Here is a 5,454-nt window from a genome sequence, read left to right on the forward strand (position 1 = left end):
TTTTTTTTTCTTTTTGTACCCTATTTACCCTTAATAGTTTCCCTTTTCCGTTGAGCTTTCACATGACCGTGTTAATAAGCGGTTAGTATATATGTATATATGCATATATATGTATATATATATGCATATATACATGTATATATATGTATTTATATATGTATATATGTATATGTATGTATATATGTTTATATGTATATGTATGTATAAATATATATGTATATGTATGTATAAATATATATGTATATGTATGTATGTATGTATGTATGTATGTATGTATGTATGTATATATGTGTATATTTATGTGTATATGTATATATATGCATATATACGTATATATGTGTATATATGTAAATCTTATACATGTAAATCTTCATATGAGCTAATCAAATATATACATATATATGTACATATATACATATGTATATTTATACATAAATTTAATATATACATAAATCTCAAGATTTACATATGCAAATATTTTTCCTTTCATTTTTATCATGTAAAGTTCTGTTCAATTAATTACAAAAGCAACGAGCGCACGTTGTATATTTTATTTACTATTTATACAGAAGTATCCTATATTTGTCAAGTTTGAAAAGGCATGAAAAAATAAAACGAGGCAAATTTCTAAACTTTTCTTTTCTTAGTCATTTTTGGTTTCAAAAATGGCTAGCTTATCTGCAATATTTATCTGGGGCTACTCAATGTTTGACATATATTTTGGGTTAGAGGTCTATCCAGCCCACCCTACTGACGCGCCCTGTTTCCCTCTGGATGTTGAATGCGGTATGGCAAGCCGTAAGAGTAAATAATACTCTTTTGGGAAACGCTTCTACTTATGCGTGACACCCTTCTACTTATTTTAGGCTCTGTTGCAAACCATTGATACTTTGGGAAACAACATTTCTGGTTAGTGTTTTATTTTTTTATCTGCTCATCCATGAATAGAATGACTTAACAACAATGTTAAGTAATTGTCAGAAAATTTATTGGTAGAAAAACTCAAACTCTATTATTGCCTCACATGTATTTAGTGACCCTCCACACTATTAGTGGTTCAGATTTGTTTTTTGTGGAGGACCTTTCTGAAGCAATATTTCCCCAGCCATCCCATACATCTGAGCAAACCAATGTTAAAGACATTAAAAGCTTTTCATTGATAGCATATATGAAGGAATGTGGCTTTGGTACATTTCTCTTCCTTATTCAGGAAAATGGCATCTATCAGTGAAAGTACATTTTATAGGGGGAGTAAGTACATAATAATTTTTATTGAGCAAATTTTTCTTGAAGTGTGTGCATAGTGCATAGACTCTACAACAAATTAAGACATCATCTGAACCGTATTTTAAAAATTCTGTCATGTTTTTTTTAAAGGAAGGAATGATTCCTCAGAAGCATAAATATTTTTATCCAAAAAACAGTTTGAAATTATTTTTAACTCCAATATTAAGATAAAATAAAAGATAAGTTAGGACTTTATGTATCTCACAGCAGAGGAAATTCTCTAAGGAACAACAGGAGGTGGGACAGAAGGAAAATGTGCATTGTGCACAAAGTCAGGCTAAATATATATATATATATTTTTTTTTTTTTTATAATAGGTAATAAATAAAGGAAATTAACAGGAAAATGTTGAAAAAACTGCAATAACACCGGATTGATTCACCTAAACTTTCTTTTTTTCAGCAGGTTTCTGTTCTGCAGCAGAAAAGATCCATTCACACAAGGATCATTCACTAAGAAACCCGCCTTCAAACTCTCATAAAATATACATGAAATCAATTATTACAGGTGAAACAACATCCACCACATTTGTATAGATTTACACTGCAAAAAGTTTCAATCTCATAAGTCATTTCTTTCTTAAAATTAATGCATTTTTTCTTGAATTAAGGAGGTAAGTGAGACATTTTGCCAATGAAACAAGGCAATTTACATTTAATTTAAGAAAAAACAATTGTATTCTCATATTTCAAGTGCATATTATCTAATTATCTTATTTTAAGAGTAAAAATTACAGAAGAGGATTAGGGCCACTGGAAAAAAATTTTTTAACTGATTTTTTTTTTTTCAGTATAGTATGGGAAAAAAGTGAGAATTCTCACTTTTCTCTCAGAATTCTGACTTTTTTCCCATATTAAACTGAAATAAAATTTAAAAATCAGTTAACTTTTTTTTTCAGTGGCCCTAATCCTCTTCCGTAAAAAATACTCATTCCATTGGCAAATCATTTTATTTATCTGCTCAAATGAAGGGTAAATACACTTAAATTAAAGGAAAATTCCGGTTTTTAACACTTTTAGCCCATTTTCTGTAGTGTCCAGGATGAAATCGAATGATCGACACCAAAATTTTGACGATTGGTCCTGTCTCTGCTATTTGGCTCATTTAGAATCCCCCCCTGGCTGCTTCAGAATGGCTTGCATAGTGCATGTCCGATAATGTCCTTAAAACAACCTTAAACGTTCTTTTTTTAAAATATGCTACTCACCGGGTCGTCAGCGCTGTTCAATGACGTTCCAAAAAAAGTTTCGTGAAGAAAAACCGTTCCTGTAGTGTTTTATTTAGCATTTTGTAAATCCCAGAACTATTTTTTCCGATACATCACAACCGCTTATAAACTTCCGCTTCCCGTTCGAATCTGAAGCGTTGCACACTCCAGACCACTAGTTGGCGACGGTATCCTCTACCGTCAAACTCAAAGTCCAATATGTCCTCCTCAAGAATCCACCTTGAGAATTTATTTATTTATTTATTCGTTTATTTGATAGGGACAAGTATGTTTCATGCATCATGTCACACACTACAACATTTTAGCTAAGGCTAATTCTCAATGTCTGTCCCCAGTTAGGCTTTTACACAAACACAGTGACTGTACACAACCTTTCGTATTCCATTTTCAGAGTTTTTTAAAGTGTTTAACAGAGATGTTAGCACCTCGACGTCGGAGTACACAGAGTGAAGCAGAAACACTTGGGCCTTGCGAAAAGACTACAACTAAGCGTAAACAGGCCCCATTTCCGTTTCCGGTGGCGGAGGGATATTGACTATTCCAACAGAACTCAAGGGGATTTACAAAATGCTAAATAAAACAAGACAGGAACGTTTTTTCTTTACGAAACTTTTTTTGGAACGTCATTGAACAGCGCTGACGACCCGGTGAGTAGCATATTTTAAAAAAAGAACGTTTAAGGTTGTTTTAAGGACATTATCGGACATGCACAATGGAAGCCAATCTGAAGCAGCCAGGGGGGGATTCTGCATGAGCCAAAAAGCAGAGACAGGACCAATTGTCAAAATTTTGGTGTCGATCATTCGATTTCATCCTGGACACTACAGAAAATGGGCTAAAAGTGTTAAAAACCGGAATTCTCCTTTAAGACATTTTAACTTTTTTTAAGATAATTTTTGCAGTGTAGAACAATGACTTCTGTGTTTTTATATGAAGGGACTTCAAACTGTTCTGTGTGTTTTGAGTTGGTACTACGGCCATTAGAGCTGGTGAGAAGTTCTAGTTTTTTAACTGACAATAGAACCTGATGCCATGGCTGCTGACATTGTTGTTAAAAGACAGAGGTTTGATGGTGACTAAACAGTGATGTAGGAGACATAAATGGTTATGTGGTGTATGGTGTGTCTCGGAGGTGGAGACTCAAAGGGAGGTGGATGTGCACCAAGGAAGTAGGTGTGTATAAGTGCGCACTCACCTGTCTCACTGATGAGAAGAGTAAGGATGGGGCTGCCGTAATTTTGTTTGACCGCTTCATTTCACTACGTTTCATATTATTTTGTTTCAGTATTCATTCGTTTCCTATATGAATTAACGGATCTAACTTTGTTTGCCACAATCATCCCTGCTTCGCTGTCATTAACTCATGCTGGTGCTAATAAACAAAACAAAAGCATGCTGGATTCCAGCGTATCTGTAACAATATAAACATTTAAATACGTCACAAATAGGGCAAGAAAGGAGGACCCAACTCGAACTCTTAGCTGCCTATAGGATCTTTAAGGAAGCCGCTATAAGTGATGAGTCCAGACTGGAAATTTACAGTAGATCTTAAATGTTGTGTTGTACACTCAAGCCACAAGTTCTAGATCATTGGTGGTGAGAGACCAAACAGGCAAACAGTAAATGAGAGACGAAATGAAAACAGCATGAGTATAGGTGGATGAAACAAGGGCTGTTAACAAATGTCTGATTTTAGTGGTAGGCACAGCTTGTTTGTTGTAGTTTCCTTTTCAGACAAGAAATGTAAAAGAGACAAGAGTCAAGGAGCACACTGATATACTTATAAGTTGCACTGAAAAAAAAAGATCTAGAAATAAATAAAAATGTCTTAAATTAAGTGTATTTACCCTTAATTTGAGTAGGTAAATGTGATGGTTTGCCAATGGAATGTGTGTTTGTACTCTTAGAATAAGATAATTAGATAATAAGCACTTGAAATAAGACAATGCAATATTATTTTCTTATTTTGAATGTAAATTGTCTTGTTCCATTGGCAAAATGTCTCTTTTACCTCCTCAATCCAAGAACAAATGCACTTATTTTAAGAAAAAAATGACTTATCTAGATTTAGATTTTTTCCAGTGTGTCATAAGAGGTTTGTGATTGATAAACATAACTGAGATGGACATTTATAAATCCTTCTTGGGAGATTAAACAGACAGATATTCTGTCTTTTAAGGTTGATAATGAGGTCCTGATTCCTAAGGCAGGAACCTCTGCTCTTACAGTTCAGTCCATGCCCAGAGGACGAGGTTGGTTCCAGCCTGTTGCCTGCCAACAAGACGTGGGGGGCGCCGCCCAGCAAGTCCCAGACGCTGAAGTCCCGGAGGTCGGAGGACAAGCAGGGGATCAGAATCGAGCAGAAGAATGAAGGCAGGATAATTCAGAGGGTGAGACCAAAGCCAGTGTCGAGGATGTGTTAAGGAGTCAGAGCCGTGAGATCAGAGACCCAAAGATGTACCGAAGGGAAATCAGGACGGTTCCAAGTTTAGCTAACCGAGAGAATCTAGCGGGAGTCCGAGGACAGGACAGGCAAACAGATCAGAACAGGGACGGGCAGGCTCAGAGGTCCAGACAGAACACTCAGATACCCTAGAGAACTCTCACCAAAGGCTTGAATAATCTGGCACTGATGACTGGTAGAAGGCTGCTTAAATAAAGGCTGAAGCAGGTGCAGAAGATGAACCGTAATAAGAACTGGGCGGGGCTATGCAAATGGAGAAACGAGTAATCAGTCCAGAGATCAGCGGCAAAATCATGACAGAGAATCACTGATCAAGTGTTTTTTTTAAGAACGTTGATAACCTTATTGTACACGGTTTTCTCTAATAATTTTGATATTGTTCAGAGTATTGCTATTGTAGCCTGACGTAGTCCGACTCAATTCTACTCAGAATATGAGTCTGATGCTGCTCCATAGAGCTGTGATTATGGGGCGT

Source organism: Cyprinodon variegatus, unplaced genomic scaffold, assembly GCF_000732505.1.
Source record: "Cyprinodon variegatus isolate N-32 unplaced genomic scaffold, C_variegatus-1.0 Scaffold759, whole genome shotgun sequence".
NCBI lineage: Eukaryota > Metazoa > Chordata > Actinopteri > Cyprinodontiformes > Cyprinodontidae > Cyprinodon > Cyprinodon variegatus.